Consider the following 20250-nt stretch of genomic DNA (forward strand, 5'->3'; position numbering starts at 1 on the left):
ATGGTGGGGGAAAAAAAAAAAGTTAAACAAAAATGAGAAAGAAAGTACAAAGATGGTAGAAATAAGCCAGAACAGATTAATATTCAAATAAATGTCATGGATTACATGTATTAGCTGGAAAATTAAAATTGACAGAGTGAACAACAAAACAAAAACCAGCTATATGCTACTTATAATACGCACACTGAAAGGTTAGAATAATTGTTTTCATCATATGCCATGTCAATCATTATCTTCCTCCTCCTCCTCCTCATCATCATCATGGCAAATGTTTACATAATGTTTACCTTGTCCCAGGCTTAATCTTAGCACTTTACATGCTAATGCCCAGTCCCATTTCCTATTAATCTTTTTTTTTACCAGTTGTTATTATCAAAAGGTTTAAATAAGCTTTCCATACAGATATTAAATGGTAGAGCTAGAATGTTAAACTAGGAAATATTCCCAGGACTTGAGAAGGACTCAGTGTATATAATAAGGACTCATGGAATAAAAGTTTGATTCATGATGAAGATATAGCACTTGTAAACTTATATGATTCTAATAGAATAGTCTCAAATACAGTAAGCAAATAATGACAGTTTTGGGGGCAAAACCGACAAGTCTCACAATCTACTTGCATATTTTAACACATTTCTCCCACATATTAAGTCAAACAGACAAAAACAAAGACAGATCTTCCAAATAATTAATTAATAGGTCAAACAAGAAATCATAATCAATTTTACAAATTTTTAGAACTAAATGATAATAAACATACTACACACCAAAATTTCAGAACAGAACATGCAGTAAGTAATTTGAAGGAGATTTATAGACTTCAGGTTATCGAATTAGATAAAGAAGAAAGGACAAAAGTTAATGAGCAGAGTAAAAAGTTATTAAAAGAACAACATATACATCTAAATAAAGTAGTTGGCAAGAAATAATAAGGATAAGAATAAAATGAATGAAAGAAAAATAAAAACACATTACAGAAGATCAAGCAGCCGAACATTGTTTTTTTGAAAAGGCTAATAAAAGTTATACAAACCTTTGCTAAGATCAATTAAAAAAAAAAAAACTGATTACTTTTGTACATGACAAGGGGACATAATTACAGATACAATGCAGATTTAAGAAATAAAAAAGAATAGCCTTACATTAACAAATTTGAACACTTAAGTAAATTCTTAGAATACATACCTTATCAAAACTGAAACAAGTAAAAACATAAAGCCTGTAACAAGTAAATGTATAAGACAACAAAATTATCCCACGTATAAAGTCATCAGGACCAGATATTTGCTGACAGTTCTTCCAGAGTTAAATAGATTATTTAACTTTAATACAAACTGTAATACCAGTACAAAAAAGAGGGAGAGAGAGTGGGAGAGAGAATGAAGAAAGGAAGGAGGAAAGGAATAACTGCTGACTTAAAACAAGAGAAATTTATCCTCTCACAGTTCTGGAGGCGAGAAGTCTGAAATAAAAGTGTCAGCAGGACTGTGCTTTGTCTGAAGGCTCTAGGAAAGACTGCTTTCCTTGACTCTTCCAGCTTCTGGTGTCTCCAATGTTTCTTGGCTTGTGGCTGCATCACTCCAGTCTCTGCCCTGGGGTCACATTGCCACCTCTCCTTCTGTCAAATCCCCCCTTTGTGTCTCTCATAAAATAAATGTTCTTAGCTTTAGAGCTCACCTAGATAATCCAGGATGATCTTGACTCAAGATCCTTACATCTGCAAAGACTCTTTTTCTCAAACAAGGACAAACTCACAATTTCTGAGAATTAGAATGTGAGCATATTGTTTTTGGGACCACCATTCAACCCACTGTAGTCTCCTTATATGCAAATTTATCCCGAAAAACGTGGTGTGAATCAGTTAAGAAAAAGAGATTATGCATGCATTCTTATTCTCATCTTTTCCCTTCCTATGTACAAGTTATAAAGTTGAGAGTTTAGGCCAATTCCATGAACAGGCTAGGTGAGATGTGTGAGATATAACGGAAAAGAGAAAGTAGTAGTTTAGTAGCTCCTTGGTAGCTGTCAAGAGACTGCTACTGCCTATCCAACTGTCATGTGTCCCTTCATTTTTGCTGAGTCCCCCAGTCTTGTTCAGTACAGCAATGTACCCAGCACAAAGGACTGAATGATAATTACACAAGCGAGGTATGACCATCCCTTTGTTGATATTCACATTCCAGCCTGTTTCCTAATTCAGGGTGCCCAGTGACGTTATGACCAATAGAATGTAAATGGCAATTTTTTGGATTTCAACAAAAGGTTTTCCTTTGATAAAAAGTAAATTCCTATTCTTGCCCCTTCCTTTGTGCTTAGATCACTGGTGTGACGATATGATTCTGAGACTGTGACATCTATAGTGTGACTCTGACATAAGCCCTCAGTGAAAATCCAATAAGAACAAAGCAGGACACTGTCGGACCAATCCCACAATTGCCTTTTTCATATTTCTTCAAAGTGAGACAATTACAGATTACTAGAGCAAATATTAGTTAGGTTTTCTGTTACTTGAAGCCTAAACATCTCTACCTAAAATAGTAGGTGATGACACTTTAGATGCTTGTCATTCCCCATATTTTTTGTCTATATATACACAGCAAGTGGCATCCTGGTCTTTTGTTGACAAACTCACTTTTACAAGGTCAGAGACTAGAGGAAACATCTGTTCATTCAAGACTATTTTCAGTAGCTACCAGTGTCTACGCACTAGCATGAGGGTAACGCTTTGTTAGGGCCCTTCTTGTACTTTTCACTCTCCTTTGAATAATTGAATAATATCGACTGTGCTTTTATTGTGCAAAAAACTAATCCAACAGGCATTAAAGTTTTCTCCTTTGTGTTTCTTCTTCTTTTTCTATATTTTCTAAGGATACAATACTGCTATTCGTCCATACCTTTTTTTTTTTTTTTTTTTTTTTGACGTATAAGACAATGCTTAGAACTGTCACATTATCATATCTACTTGACAGATTTTCCTGGCAAATACAATGTTGACAGAAGCAATTGATACCCAACATCTAAACTATAAACCTCTCTTCAGATTATTGACTTATGATCCTGAGAAGGACAGCCTTCAGTAGCTCTGACAATCATAGCCTTCCTCTTTAAAAAGTATCCTTTTAAATGCCAGAGCTTGCTCCTGTAGAGATTTAGGAATGTTTACCTGATGTAGATGTGTAGTTTGGACACAGAAGGTGGTGTATCTCATGGTCCACAAAGGACGTTTCCTGTGTGATACCTATACATTTAGATCTTTCAGGGAAATCAGTCAAAAACATCTGATGATTTCATTGTTTGGTGGCTCTTTATTACCTCACAGTGTTACTGTCATTCAAAAAAGTATGGTGAGTTAGACAGTATTGTTTTTAACTCCCAAGCAATTATGTCTCACCTGGAGACAGTGAACAGATTCTCAGAGAGAGGTATCACATTAGTAATCTGTAAATCACAATCAATACAAGTGCTGATGGACTCAAGACTGATACTTTTTACTTAAATATTGTTTAAATTACACTCAACATTTTAGAACATTTAAATGTGCAACATTGGCCTGGCCTAGTCTCAAGCATTTAGAAAGTAACAACTTTCTAGAACTCTTAAAAAAAAAAAGGCCCTTAATGTTTAACAAGCAACAAATTTCTGATATCTTAAATTCAAATATGATAAGTACAATATATATTCTGAGTGTCCCATAAAATGACTGTTTGAAGGTATATATATTTACATATAAATATGAAATTGCAAATGTATTTTTAGCACACACCATCATATCTCAGAGCTTATGTTCTTTAAAGGTCTCATATTAAATTTAGGGTAAATGCCATGTAAATAAACATTGTGTGTGTTTAAATGAAGAGATTCCACTTATTCAAAAGGGAAAAAAAAATCATCCTGTTTATTTCTAGGATTCTTCTCCTTGGAGAACATTCCCAAAGTGATAAACAGTGTTTAAATTCTGTCATTGCAACAAAGCTGATCTTCAATATAGAATACACAAGCACCCACACACATACTCACACACAAATATTTAGGGACCAATAAATTACCCACATGTAGGTAGAGAGCCCAAAATAGGCTCTGGAATTCAAATTCCAGTTCTGTTTCAGTAACTGGATCTTCATACACACACACATATATGTATGTATGTATATGTATATGTATATATATTATACACACACAGATGGCATTTGGAAAAATTACTTAACATTTCTGAGCTACAGGTTCTTCGTAAGTGATACGGAATATTGATATCACCTCTACCCTTCTCTATCCATTAGGAATCCTTCCGGTTTAAGTGTCAGATTCAGGTGCACCTCGATTCACAATTCAGAATTCATGCTGTATCCCAGGATCAATCCTTCATTGCTACTTCTTCTGGGTAAGTTCTGTTTTTCTACCTGGGTATGAGAGAGTTCCCAGTTGTTTCTGTGATAACAGTCTTTCAGGTTCTCATGTGGTGGGAAAAAAAGGAAAGTCTTAGTTCAGTTTTCCATCCAAAATTGTGTCCCCCTGGCTGTGATTTAGTCACAAGCTCATTCTGGAGACATTCTGTATAGCCAAGTGATTAAGCTAGTGTAAAGTTAACTTCAGGAGGAGAACTTGGGGAAAGGGGAGCGGCCTCTGGAGGAACACTGAAGGGTTATTAGAAGGAAAGTTGTTAATAGATGCTGGAGAGAAAAAAAACGATAGTTATTCACTATAATTATTTAGACTGGTCTTGGGAGGCTTGGATATATTGCTTGGTTAACATGATGCCTACATGTTGTCCAAAAATGGTAATCGTAATCAAGTTTATTGTTATTAACAATATTTTAACACTATTTATGGTTTCTGGAATCATTTTATATCTTTTATCATATTCAGTACTCACACACAAAACTCTTTTTGGGTTATCTTTAGAGGTTGTTTGTTTCTAAATGTATGTGGCTCAGGGAGGCTGTGCTGCCAGCCTAAGGTCATGCAGCTGATTGATAGCAGGACCTAGACAGACACCAGGTCTTGCATCTCCATCAGACCACAGGGGCCTAGTCATATATCCTATTGATGCGATCACCTTTCCTATGTCTCAGTGATTGGTAAAGCATTTTCTGTCTGTTACACATCTGTGAGATCAAAAATGGATCACAGGGACAATGTGTACATTTTCTTTCATAAGAGGCAATACTGTTCATCTTCTCAATTTAGCAGTTTTTCCCTCTTATTTAATTTATAAATTACATTTAACTTGTGCTTACTCCCCTTCTGAGTGAGGAACCAGATGTGACATAAACAAAGGCCTCTGTTTGCCAAGCCCTATTTGACAGCACTTGGTAGAAATAAAGTCCAGGACAATTTCAAGTGAGAAAATATGAAACAGAAGTTGAGAAGCAGTAAATTAGCATGGGTAAGAATAAGGGTAAATATCAAAGTCTTAAGTATTTATAAAATCTTTTTAATCAATAATCCAGTAGGAATCACATTAAATATAATGCCAGGGAATCTGGCAAAAGAAATATCTACCTAGGCTTCCCCTCATAAAATCAAAGATGACTAGAAACAGATAAGAAGTCACTTCACACCTTTGCCTTCTGATTCAAAGACTTAATATCAGCCCAACACAGAACACAGACACCTTGCAGCTATCCCATTACATGTGTCATAGATGTGGTTTGAGAGTGCTGGTATTCATCCCAACCTGGTATTTATACATTACTTTGAAACACAACACACCGGATAGAAAGACTTTCCAGGGCATGTGGGAGGGGGTTAAGTACTGAGTGTGGCATGTTGTTTCTGAGGAGCTTGAGGTTCAATAATGAAAGCATATCTGGGTAGGGAAAAAGACAAGGACATTCTAGGAACAGTGTATGTTCCTGGCATTCTGCTGATTGTAAGACCAGGGAGGAGTGATTGGAAAAATCCCAACTTCAACATGGTATAGCCGTATTAGACACTGGAACCTGGCATATCAAATTGCCCTCCAAATGCAGATCTGAAAAATGTATTAAAAATTGCCCAAGTGGAAGTGTTAACAACACTTGGGGCAAATTCACACTCTATTTGCTTATGAACATGAAGTTTGGATAATTTCACCTCATTTGTCTCTTCCTTCTTTAACAAGCAATACTCCATGACTCTGTCATTGGGCTTCTTTTGTATTGATAATGTGTCCACCTGGCTGAGCTCATCTAGTCCCAGGGCTGTGAATGCTTTCTATATGCTGATAGAGAAACTCTAGTTGGAAGCTAGTTCCTGTACTAGCTTTTGCCATAAATTTTATACTCTTGTATTTGGCTGGCTCCTCAACATTTCTGTTTGAAGGTATAATAAATATTTCAAATGTAACATATACAAAGACAAGTAAGTATGTCTTCTTTCTCTCCAGTTATTCCATTTGCCTCAAAATATGTTTTGTCTGATGGTAAGAAAATTATACTGGTTTGCTTTGCTTTGTATTTACCTTACGTATTTTTTCAATCTTTTACATTTATATTTAATTATAATACACATGCAGAAAAATGCCAGTAAACATATAGCTCAATGAGTTATCACACAGTGAATACCGTGTATCCACCATGTTGGTCAAAAGGTAGGATGTTGACAGTACTCTCAAAGCTCTTCTTGATACTTGGCCCCCTTCTTCTTCTTTAAAGGTAGACATTGCCTTGAATTCTAACACTCTAGTTTTATTTGCTTTTGAATTTTATATAACTGGAATCATGCACATGTCACTTTTTGTGTCTGACTTCTTTGCTCAGTATTATGTTTATGTGATTTATCGATGTTATTGCATATAATTATATTTCAGTTATTTTCCTTGAAGTCTACTTTGAAATACAAAGGAATAGTGTATGAATATACTACTTATCACTTTTAGTGCAGATGGACATTTGGGTTTTGTCCAACTTTTGTTTATTGCAAGTAAAACTGAACATCCTTGTATACTCTTGTATGTGTCTTTTGGACATATGTGAGTATTTCAGTTAGGCCTGTATTAGGTATAGGAAATGTATTTGGTCAACCTTAGAAGACAATGCCCAACAGTTTTCAAAAGTGGCTCTATCAATGTACAATACCACCAACACTATAAGAGTTCCAGGTATATCACATCCTCTCCAACACTAAGCCTTGTAAGTCTCGCATTAGTCACTCTGATGGGTGTAGGGTGACATCCTGTTATAATTTTAAATTGCAATTCCCTGATTGCTGATGAGGCTAAGCCCATTTGTATATGTTTATCATTTCCTGTGTGTGAAGTATCATTCAAGTTGTTTGATCTTTTTTTTTTTAATAAATTTATTTATTTTATTTATTTATTTTTGGCTGTGTTGGGTCTTCGTTGCTGCGCGCAGGCTTTCTCTAGTTGTGGTGAGCGGGGGCTACTCTTCGTTGTGGTGTGCGGGCTTCTCATTGCGGTGGCTTCTCTTGTTGCGGAGCACGGGCTCTAGGCACGCGGGCTTCAGTAGTTGTGGCTCGCGGGCTCTAGAGCGCAGGCTCAGTAGTTGTGGCACACGGGCTTAGTTGTTCCACGGCATGTGGGATCTTCCTGGACCAGGGCTCGAACCATGTCCCCTGCATTGGCAGAGTGATTCTTAACCACTCCGCCACCACAGAATCCCCAAGTCACTTGATCTTTTTATTTTTCTCTTGGATTGCATGTCATTTTTGTACTGATATATTGTCAGTTTTATGTTACGGATATATTCTCCCATTCTGTAGCTTGCCTTTTATTCTTTTGATGGTATCTTCTGGTAAATAGGTTTTTCATTTAATGTAGTTTAATTTATCAATCTTTTGCTTATAGTTACTGCTTACCTTTTAACAGCTAGATCCCTACTCTTCCAGACCATGAAAATAGTCTCCTAATATTGTTTGGGAAGCATACTGTTGCACCTTTCAAATTTAGGTCTGCAATCCACTTGGAATTGACTATTGTGAGTAGAGTTAAGTGGGAGTCAAATTTTATTTGACTGTCATATTTCCACATCGAGTTATAATTGGACAAACACCATTTATTGAAATAACTGTCTTTTCTTCACTGTTTTGCATCGCCAATACCACCTTTGTCATAAATAGTGCCCATAAAGATATAGATTTGTTCTGAACTTCTAATAATGATCCATTGGTCTATATGAAAATTAAACAAATACCAAACTGTCTTAGATATATTAGTATTATGATAAGTCTTAACATCCAGTAGAGCAAATCTTCCCTCCTTCTTGTCTCCCTCAAGACTATCTTGTCTATTATTGGCACTTTGTATTTCCATACACATTTTAGAATTAGTTTGAAAACTCTCTTTCACACACACATACCACACGTATGCACACACAGAAGACTGTTGGGGTTTTGATTGGGGTTGCATTGAATCTGAAAATCAAACTGGTGTAATTGATATCTTTTCAATATTGAATCTTTTTAGTCCATGAACATAATATTTTTCTCCATTTATTTTATTTTGGTTTAATCTAACTCAAAATATTTTGGGGTCTTCTGTTCCTTGTATATCATTTCTTAGAAACTTTCCTAGGCAATTGATATATTTGATACTATTATAAATTTTTAGAATTTTTTATTCTACTGCATATTTCTGGTAAGAGAAACATAATCAGTTTGTGTGTGTGTGTATATATAGACTTTTTAATAAAAATGTAAAAAAACTCACTAACTCTAATAACTTTTTTTTTTTTTTACTTTGCACATAAGCAAATACTATGAAATGTTTTATCAGGCTAGTAGTTCATATTTAGGTACTTGGTAAGATATATTTGTGTGTGTATGTCATTGGGGGGAGGGAAACTTTTTTCACGGAGACATGTACTGGGGCTTTTCCAATTTTAGCATTAAGATGCTTATTGACCTTAGTCAAATAACTTAATTTCCTAGTTTTCATTTGATTACCAGTAGAGAGGGGGTGAAACCAAAACTGTCTGACTTGGTCTGTCGTCACTAAGAAACTCTCAAGACCAGCCCAAAGGCCTTCTGTCTAACACTTGTAATGTTCTTCGTACAAGCTGGAGATACATAGTTACTGACAACTTCAGCTGTGATTAGCATATGATTTAATAAGAAGAATACCAGGCAATTAGCAGTTATATGTCAGAGTATTTGTTTCCTAGGGCTGCCATAATAAATTGCCATAAACTTGGTGGCTTTATGCAGCTGAAATTTATTTTTTTATAGTTCTGGGTGGGGTTCCTTTGAGAGGTTCTGAGGGAGAATCTATTTCATGCCTATCTCCTAGCGTCTTGGCACACTTTGGTATTCCTTGGCTTGTATCTGTATAATATAATTCCAATCTCTGCCTCTGTCTTCACATGGATTTTTAATGTGGCCTTCTTTTCTCTTTGTCTCTGTGTCTCAAATCTCACTCTCTTTTTTCTTGTAAAGATACTAGTCATTGGATACATGGACCCCTAAATCCAGGATGATCTCATCTCTAGATCCTTACTGTAATTATATCTACAAGGACTCTATTTCCAAATAAGATCACATTCACAGGTAGCAGGGGTCAAGACTTGAACATATCTTTTGGGGAATACTATTCAAGCCACTACAGTTAGTAAACAAGTAAAACTTATTATACTTGATACTGTGAAAATAAATTTAAGTACTGAATGTAAAATGTTTTATTGAATTCCTTTCATTAAAAAATGATCTAGCAAAAATGGAATTATGAGTATTATTTTACTGATTATATCACTATAGAATTATCAGAAATAAATATTATGTGTATGTACAGGCAACTATTCCCTTTAATTAAATTTTTGCCAAATCAGTGTTTATTTAAATAACTAATTAAATAAGCATTTAATTTTTGTCATTCAGTGTTCTGGCTTTTGCTTCATGTTCTAAAGAAGAATACCTTTAACAATTTAGATATGAAAGGGTTTTTAGAAAATAAAGTTGTTTTCTTCAACTTGGTCCCATTTTATTTTAGACATAACACATGTATGGCTTTTCAGTTATTTAAGGTCAACTGTTTTTGTTTTTACTTATTTCTTCTCTGTCTTGTGAGACATCCTACTTCACTTTATTGTCAACAGCAGTTTCTGTAGCACTTCTCCAGCCAATATTATTGGGAAGTTCCTGAAATTTACTCCCTTGCTCCCATTATCAGTGGAGTTTTCCAGAGCTTCAGTCACTCTCAAAACCTCCCCACAACTCTTCTATTACAATATACTGTTGGATAAAACCATTCATATTTATGATACATGATCAATTCATTTTAATGCTTTAAATTTTGGGACTATTTCCTTTTTCACAGATTATTGGAGAGGTGAGTTTAATACATCAATACTTGTGAAATTTTGTAACTTAAGAGGGAAGAGTGCTTTTGAGTGATCAGATAGTTTAAATATATATAGAAAGTTGTGTACATGTCAAATAACTACAAATTCCCTTTAGATGAAAGTTTCCCAAATGATAAATAAAGATAAAAAGCTGACAAGAGGGCAATTCAAAGATGAATTAAAATAATCAAAGCATATATGTGGTAGAACTCAGAACTAACTCCTTGTCAATCAATTAGCAAGGGTCCATCCTCTTCCTCCTCCAACCCTTCCCTTTAGCTCTTCCCCTGAAGGCCCTTAAGTAATATAAATTAATAATATGGCAGAGGGAGATAATCTCGTTAGTGGACTCTTGGGCTATTTTAGTGTCCTCTTGACATTCACCTTAACTTAGAAGTTATACAATGGCCCAGAGTAAAGATGCATCACACATAGAAACTGTCATAAAATTTTGATAATTTCCAAATTTACAATAATCATCTAAATCCTGTCCCAGCAGTCCTATCCCACCCTAATATAATATGGTAGTCATGTCCATAAATAAACATAATGGAATACAGAGAAAGCTTTCCATGGTATTTAGAATCTCCATCTTATTTCCTAGGTACTGGATGCTTCTTTATTGTTCTGAATAGACTATGACCTGATAGGGACAAAGAGACATTCTTATCATTCCTGTTAACCTTATCTATAGAGGGTATTGACCTCGTTCAAGATTTGAAAGTGTGTTATGCAGTGAAGATATTCAAACTTAGTTGATTAGTAAGAAAGGAACATAAGAAAAATACTTTGTAGATGTCTGAGCATCGAAAACAATCCTGATCAAAAGGCTTCCTATTAGCAAATTGAGGAAAAAGTAAAGTTAAAGTGTTTTTCATTTTCCAAGTTCACTGCTACTTTTATTTATTATTATGTTTTTATATTAAACATTCATATGATTAATCTGTTAAGCATTCATATAAAATTTTGCCATTCAAATTTACTGTATAATGGTATAGTTCAAAACTTGACAATAATGACTAAGGATTTAGAATCTAGTTTTGGAGAGAAGAAACAAGACAAAAGATAGACATACAATAATTGCATGAATTTGAATATATCTTATATATATTCATCATTATCATATTCTTATAAATATTATAATTATACTAATGTGTTTGAGAGGAATAATTCAAGTGTTCAGGCTATATTAGGGCATTCCTGACTTTTAACATGGAAGGTATATTTAAAGATGTTGTGTTGTATTTTATCTATGTTTTTCTCATTTGATAGAATATTCTGGATACGACAATATGGACTATGACAATATTTATATGACTAACCTCTTGAAAAATATAACAACTTTTTGAATGTGAGGGTATTTGGAGTAATTTCCTAAGGCCACAAAATGTAGTGAAAAGATGAACAAATTAAAAGGAATTCAAGTAGATTAGAAATATCAATGAGAAACTTAATTACCATAATATTGGTAGCAGTTTACTAATATATAGCAGGGAATTTTTAATTACGGTGAGAAGGTGAACATTAACACATCTGACTATGAAATGGTAGTAGTAAATGTCTGAATATGAGTTGTGAAAAGAATAGAGTAGAATATACCCTATCTTCAGGCAAATTTCCACATGCAGTCATGTGGGACAGAATAGCAGAAAATTTGGTTTGAATTCACATGACTTTCAGAAGCAGATTCATTTGAAAGTATGAAAAATGCCATTTTTCTGCACAGTTGTATTTTGCATATGGATTGCTGCATGGATCCCATTCACAAGTCTTTTGAACATTAAATACTCTCTCTGAGCATAGGGACTGAGATAAACCTCATTAGCAAGTTGTCCAGAGGGAGAAAATACTGTTCCTACCAGTTTCCTGGCTTTTTTTGTCTAGTGTCAGCAGGAGAAATAACTAAACAACTTGAAAATGTTTCACATGTTTATATTGTTTAAAGATTTTTTAAGCAATATAATGGTACCTAAGTGAGAGTGTGAGATTGTCTCATCAGGGGTCTTTGTTGGTATGCTACTTCTTACTTGCTCAGGGAGAATATCCGACTCAGATCTCGGAGCCCAGTGATTTTTAATAATGGTGTAATTCAGAATCACATGGGAAACTTTTTCCAAAATGCATGTACCCAAGCCACACACTTATATCATCTAGTTCAATTGGTTTAGGTTAGAATTGGTGATTATTTTTTTAAGTAAGTTTATTATCACAAGCTTATATGGACCACTGCTTAAGAATTACTGTCCTATTTAGGTCTTCCACCCATTTTTTAACTGGATTGTTTGTTTTTTTCATACTGAGCTCCATGAGCTGTTTGTATATTTTGGAGATTAATCCTTTGTCCGTTCTTTCATTTGCAAATATTTTCTCCCATTCTGAGGGTTGTCTTTTCATCTTGTTTATGGTTTCTTTTCCTGTGCAAAAGCTTTTAAGTTTAATTAGGTCCCATTTGTTTATTTTTGTTTTTATTTCCATTACTCTAGGAGGTGGTCAAAAAAGTTCTTGCTGTGGTTTATGTCAAAGAGTGCTTTTCCTGTGTTTTCCTCTAAGAGTTTTATAGTGTCTGCTCTTACATTTAAGTCTTTAATCCATTTGGAGTTTATTTTTGTGTATGGTGTTAGGGAGCGTTCTAATTTCATTCTTTTACATATAGCTGTCCAGTTTTCCCAGCACCACTTATTGAAGAGGCTGTCTTTTCTCCATTGCATGTTCTTGCCTCCTTTGTCATAAATTAGGTGACCATATGTGTGTGAGTTTATCTCTGGGCTTTCTATCCTGTACCATTGATCTATGTTTCTGTTTTTGTGCCAGTACCACACTCTCTTGATTACTGTAGCTTTGTAGTATAGTTTGAAGTCAGGGAGTCTGATTCCTCCAGCTCCGTTTTTCTTTCTCAAGATTGCTTTGGCTATTTGGGGTCTTTTGTGTTTCCATACAAACTGTAAAAATTTTTGTTCTAATTCTGTGAAGAATGCCATTGGTAGTTTGATAGGGATTGCACTGAATCTGTAGATTGCTTTGGGTAGTATAGTCATTTTCACAATATTGATTCTTCCAATCCAAGAACATGGTATATTTCTCCATCTGTTTATGTCATCTTTGATTTCTTTCTTCCGTGTTTTATAGTTTTCTGAGTACAAGTCTTTCACCTCCTTAGGTAGGTTTATTCCTAGGTATTTTATTCTTTTTGTTGCAATGGTAAATGGGATTGTTTCCTTAATTTCTCTTCGAGTTTTTCATTGTTAGTGTATAGGAATGCCAAGAGATTTCTGTGCATTAATTTTGTGTCCTGCAACCTTACCAAATTCATTGATTAGTTCTAGTAGTTTTCTGGTGGCATCTTTAGGATTTTCTATGTATAGTATCATATCATCTGCAAACAGCAACAGTTTTTCTTCTTCTTTTCCAATTTGTATTCCTTTTATTTCTTTTTCTTTTCTGATTGCCATGGCTAGGACTTCCAAAACTATGTTGAATAAGAGTGGCGAGAGTAGACATCCTTGTCTTGTTTCTGATCTTAGTGGAAATGCTTTCAGTTTTTCACCATTGAGTATGATGTTTGTTGTGGGTTTGTAATATATGGCCTTTATTATGTTAAGGTAGGTTCCCTCTATGCCCATTTTCTGGAGACATTTCACCAAAGAAGACATACAGATGTCCAAGAGGCACATGAAAAGATACTCAACAACACTAATTATTAGAGAAATGCAAATCAAAACCACAATGAGGTATCACCTCACACCAGTCAGAATGGCCATTATCAGAAAGTCTGGAAACAATAAATGCTGGAAAGGGTGTGGTAAAAAGGGAACCCTCCTGCACTGTTGGTGGGAATGTAAATTGATACAACTGCTATGGAGAACCGTATGGAGGTTCCTTAAAAAAACTAAAAATAGAGCTACCATTTGACCCAGCAATCCCACTACAGGGCATATACCCTGAGAAAACCATAATTCAAAAGGAGACATGTACCACAATGTTCACTGCAGCACTATTACAGTAGCCAGGACATGGAAGCAACCTAAATGTCCATCGACAGATGAATGGATAAAGATGTGGCACATATATACAGTGGAATATTAGCCATAAAAAGAAGCGAAGTTGAGTTATTTGTACTGAGGTGGATGGACCTAGAGTCTGTCATACAGAGTGAAGTAAGTCAGGAGAAAAACGAATACCATATGCTAATGCATATATATGGAATCTAAAAAATATGGTACTGATGAACCTAGTGGCAGGACAAGAATAAAGATGTAGACCTAGAGAATGGACTTGAGGACATGGGGTGGGGAGGGGGAAGCTGGGGCGAAGTGAGAGTATCATTGACATATATACACTACCAAATGTGAAACAGTTAGGTAGTGGGAAGCAGCCACATAGCACAGGGAGATCAGCTCGGTGTTTTGTGACAACCTAGAGGGGTGGCATAGAGAGGGTGGGAGGAAGTCTCAAGAGGGAGGGGATATGGGGATATATGTATGCATATGGCTGATTCACTTGGTTGTACAACAGAAACTAACACAATATTGTGAAGCAGTTATATGCCAGTAAAGATCTATTTAAAAAATGCCAATAAAGATGTTAAATATAAGAAAAAAGCTAGATATTTTAGATGACTATCTGATATTTTTGTATAGATTTATAAGTATCTTTTCATTTTCAATAGTATCTAATAGTGTCCTAGGAGAATTTACCTCAGTAATTTTGAATCTTTGATGGCTGTTGGTAGAGATCCAATAGCCATTCTAAAACTTTGAAACATTTGCTTCCTGGATCTCTAAGGGTGAACTTGGTAATTTGTCTTAGGGTCAGGTTTTCCTTTGTTCTCATAGGGGTCACTTCAGTGAGATACTTTAGACATGCTACCTGAGTCAACAAATTATTTATACCTATTGTTGTCTTTGAAGTAACTTCATATATATGTGAAGTAGTTCAGAGGCACAGACTTTTGCTTGGGAATGCTTCACTTTGAAAATGCAAAAGATAGTCCTTTTGAGGATATTTCACAGAAACAATTTTGAGGCTGTTGTTTCTGTTGTTATAAGTTATACTTATGTGCCCCAAGAATGACAGTTTCACTTATGGTCTAAAGTACAAGGTTTGGAGAAGGCTTTGTAGAAGGGAGGTGGGCAGAGGGAAAAAGGAGAAGAAAGAATGAACATTTGGCCAAGGATAGAATTATAAGGGTCTCATTTGTAAATGCAGACCAGTTTTGGAAACTTATTTCCAAAACCTATATACCCCTACATGACTTGTCTGTAAGTCGATGCCCTTACTCCATCTCCAGGTTTGTCCCACGTATTACAATGTTAATTCAAACCTTGGATCTGAGAATATAAACCCTACTGTCCAGTTTTTCTGTTGAAACTATACAAAAACCAATAATGTGTCTTTACCATATAACAATTACATTTATTCATTACTTGCTTTAAATCATTTTATTTGCTGTAGAGGGTAAAAGAATATTTCATTTCAACTCTGTTGAAATCATGATTCCGATGGTCTAGTCCTTGAAAAGGGTCTCGATGAAAGGCCTGCAACCACGTGTGAGTGCTCACATTCTTTAATTGCTTTCTTTGCTTATTGTCAAGGAGATACATACTACAATGCAGTATTACAAACCTTTCCTCATTTATACTCAAAACTTTGGTATTCCTTGTACCAAAACTTTCTAAAAATGTGTTTTCGTACTTCTAATAATTATAACCCTTCTATATTTCCACCTTTCCTCTATATTCTTCATAACAAAAGCCCAAAGAATCCTTTGGCAATGTCAGATCCCTACCTGATGGGTAAGAATGTATACAAAAAATCTGAAAGAATAAAGCCTGAATCCTTTTTGCTAGGTTACAAGAAAAGGCTAGCATTGCACATTACTATTTTTGTCCCATCATATAATTAACACCTAATTAAAGATGACAAGAAAAAATATTTCCATATATCCATAGAACTCCAAAAATGTACTAGTTTTTGTTTGTTTGTTTGTTTTGTTTTGTTTTACACAGTATGTAAACCTCTTCTTGACTGAATCTTCTATGTTTTCTCTCTCTCTCGCTCTTTTTTTTTTTTTTTTTTTTGGTTGGGGGTGGGGGAGGTTCAGGGACCTGGATCCGAAGGTCTTGGCCTCTGTATCTCTTGTTTAATGGTACCAAATTTACATACTAATTCTAAACTTTTAATTTTTCTCAACCCTTTAGTAACTGGCTGGTCCTATAAGTACTACCAGGTCTATACATTTGACTCTTGAACAAGGCAGGTTTGAACTGTCCAGGACTAATACATGGGTATTTTTCAGTAGTAAATACTACAGTATTACATGGTCCATGGTTGGTTGAATCTGTGGATGTAGAGGAACTGCAGATATTGAGAGCCTGCTATAACTTACACGTGAATTACCCCTCACATTGTTCAAGGGTCAACTGTAATTCATAACTCTCCTCTACATAATTCCAACTTTATTGTTCAAGTCTTCATAATCTGGGAAATATGAGGAAAGGTGGCTCCAATCGTTGGTACTGGAATCAGGTATACTTAAATGTGAATCCTGAATTTAGTAACTACTATGCACATAAAATTGAACAAGTTACTTCATCTCCCTGAACATTAACAGGTAACTGAAAATAATAATATATCATTTACAGAGATGTTATAAGGATTAAATGAAGTAATGCATAAAGAAATTTAGTATACGTTATGCATATTATGAACATTCAGTAAATAATAGTTACTACTCCCACAACTAATAATAATAGTAATAACATAATAATAATAAGAAAATCAGTGTCACCTGGACTATAGAAATGATTTCCCTAACTTATTAATTTTTCACATTTTTTGCCTTTAGACTTGATGGATTGTATTTCTCATTACTACCAAAATGACTTTTCCAAAAATCCAAATCACTTGCTTGTTTAAATACTTTAAATGTATTCTGACTAGTTCAATATCATTGATTCTCAAATTTCCCCCTACATGCAAATATATAAATATTGTTCACATACACACATACTTACACACCCAAACACACACACATTTACATGAAATGTAAAAATAAATATATATTAGCAACCATAACTGGGTTGTTCAAATATAGCATGGGTTTGGGGGTTTTCAAATGATAATATTGCCTTTGTGTCCTCATTTCTTCTTTATCTCTCTGTCTCTGTCTTTCTCTCTCTCCCTCCCTTCCTCCCTCCCTCCTTCCTTCCATCTCCCTATCTCTCTATCCCTCTCCCTCCCCCTCTCTCTCTCCCCTTTTATTCTCCTCCTGCAACCATCCCTGGGCCATCTCTCAGATCCATTTCTTCATTCTCTTCCTGTGGTAAAGCATCCCTGGCTTCAGGACACATTAGTTTTGTTCTAGTTTTGGTGACAGTCATTCCTGTGCCAATCACTGTGCCCAGAGGAATGGCTTAGCATAATTGGCTAGACATAGTAGACATACCCTTGTGACTAGCAAGGTGGAATAGTGTGATGAGAAGCTCCTAGAACTACGGCAGTGAGGAAGAGGCAGATCTCTGAAATGAAGGCATTTACTGCTATCAGAAGAGATCAGAAATGGGGAAAAACAACCCCAGCAAATTCCACTTTAGCATACAGCAGATGATGTGGTGATGTTTTGCATATTCCCATGTATAGTTTTCAATATAGCAGCTGAAATATCAGCTCTTTATTACTCAAAAGACAATTGGATATAAGTGATATAAGAAGGAAGACAGTGAGTCAGCTCTAAATTACCAAAAAGAAGAGAGAGAGAGAGTGTGTTAATTGTAACACCCATCACAAAGAAAGTGTGTCATGAGACTCCAATGTGTAACAGTTTCATGGTTGAAAACATCAGAGTTGGAGGATGAAGTCCAAAGCCTCTCAGGTTATGTTGCAGCCTTCTAAATTTACCACTGTTTTCCATCCTGCTTGTAACCTATCGTCTACCACAGCAATTTATGACACCATACTCATAGCCTGTACAGTGGTCCATCATGACTCTTATTTGCACATACAGTTTATATTAATTAACATTGTTTTCTAAGAACCTGGCGTAGTACCTGGCTCATGGTAAGTTCTCCATTATTGTTACTTTAATTATTTTGATGACTAGGAAACAATCCCATTTCAGTACATGCAAGATGTTAACAGATTAAATGAATATTTTGCTGTCATAGATATAGGAGACAAAGGAGAAATCCTAGCAGAACAAAAAAAGTGAGGTGAAAATACTGCAGAATGGTTAAGCTACAAACTCATTATGCTACTTTCATATTTGCGCTAACAGAATCGTATGTGGATGGGATCTGAAATGTAAACCTGACTTGAGCCAAATTCCCCTGGGGTCTAAGGATTGCTGACAACTACTGATATTTATTGCCTTTTTAAACTGAGGGATGAAGGCCTGAAAATAGAGATAAGATCTGTAGATTCAGGAGTACTTTAGTACAACTCTCTTTATTAGGTGTATTTTTGTATATTTCTTCCCATTGATCACATTCACGTAACCATGTACAGAAATGCAAATATCATTTCAGTCAACTTTTAACGTTTCTATATTGCAATTCACAAAGAGTAAAGTGAAGCTACTCTTTAATACATATTTGGGGCGGTCAATTAAAAACTTTAGCTCTCCCTGCAGTAGTGTGATGTCAAGCTCAAGTATTCCTATCTCAGTCTAGAAGGATAATAGTTTGCTTTCATAAAAGTTCAGTTATTTACTCTTAAAAGTGAAAGGTATGCATTCTCACTACTTCTAGCTTTTGCATTAAAATAAATTAATTACCCTGGAATGAACTGAAATGTTCATTTAAACCCAGCTTAAGACTTGGATAATCTTCAAGGTTCTTAATTGAAAATTAATGGCTCTCTCTTAAAATCCACGTAGTAGAAGCAGCGACCGTCTCAGTGGTGCCTAATAATTGTGGCATAATCTTGTCAACCCTTTCACAGATGGTAGGATTAGAAATAGCTTTCCGTTTTCAAGGATCTGAAAAGTCCAGGTTATATGGTGTCATTTTGAAAATGAATATTGCGTTGGGACTCCTAAGTTTTGGTTTCAAATTCCGGATCTCCCTTTATCAACCTGCATGACAAAAGAGAAATAACTTAAGTTCCTCTGCAGTGTTCATTTTTTCATTTGTACCATGTAGCAAGTAACCCAGGAACTATTATATATCATATATTTTATGTTTTATATGTATCAAAGTTATACATGAATGTGGTTAAAGGATTTAATAGTTCCGCAATATATCCTACCCCTACCCTCCATTCCATCTCCATAGAAACAGCCATTTTCAGCTCTCTTCACTGATTTCTTTTGCTGTTTACTGCCATTTCTCTAAATAAATTATCCTGAGTATTAATTTCTTAATTTCATTGTTTATTATCTTCCTCGTAGGAAGAGTATTTTGATTTACTCCTGACCCTGCCTTTTCCCCCCAGCCCACAGTCACCCTTCTCTTCATTCTCCCTTATCTTCTCAGCTATATTAGTTCACTTCCTTTTCCTTCACAATATTGTGTTTACTATCTTTTTGTTGTTGTCGTCTTAGTATGTTAATTTGCTAGGGCTGCCAAAACAAAGTACCAAGACTGGGTGGATCCCTCCTGAGCACCATTTTGAGGAGTGCCTTCACCTCTTCCCTGGGATGAATAGCTTATTTCCTATATAGACCATGGTTTCTTTCTTTTTTTTTTTTTTTCATCTTTATTGGAGTATAATTGCTTTACAATGTTGTGTTAGCTTCTGGTGTACAACAAAGTGAATCAGCTATATATATACATATATCCCCATATCCCCTCCCTCTTGCGTCTCCCTCCCACCCTTCCTATCCCACCCCTCTAGGTGGTCACAAAGCACCGAGATGACCTCCCTGTGCTATGCGGCTGCTTCCCACTAGCTATCTGTTTTACATTTGGTAGTGTATATATGTCAGTGCTACTCTCTCACTTCGTCCCAGCTTACCCTTACCCCCCCTCCCTGTGTCCTCAAG

The sequence above is a fragment of the Balaenoptera ricei genome, chromosome 3 (assembly GCF_028023285.1).
Source record: "Balaenoptera ricei isolate mBalRic1 chromosome 3, mBalRic1.hap2, whole genome shotgun sequence".
Lineage (NCBI taxonomy): Eukaryota > Metazoa > Chordata > Mammalia > Artiodactyla > Balaenopteridae > Balaenoptera > Balaenoptera ricei.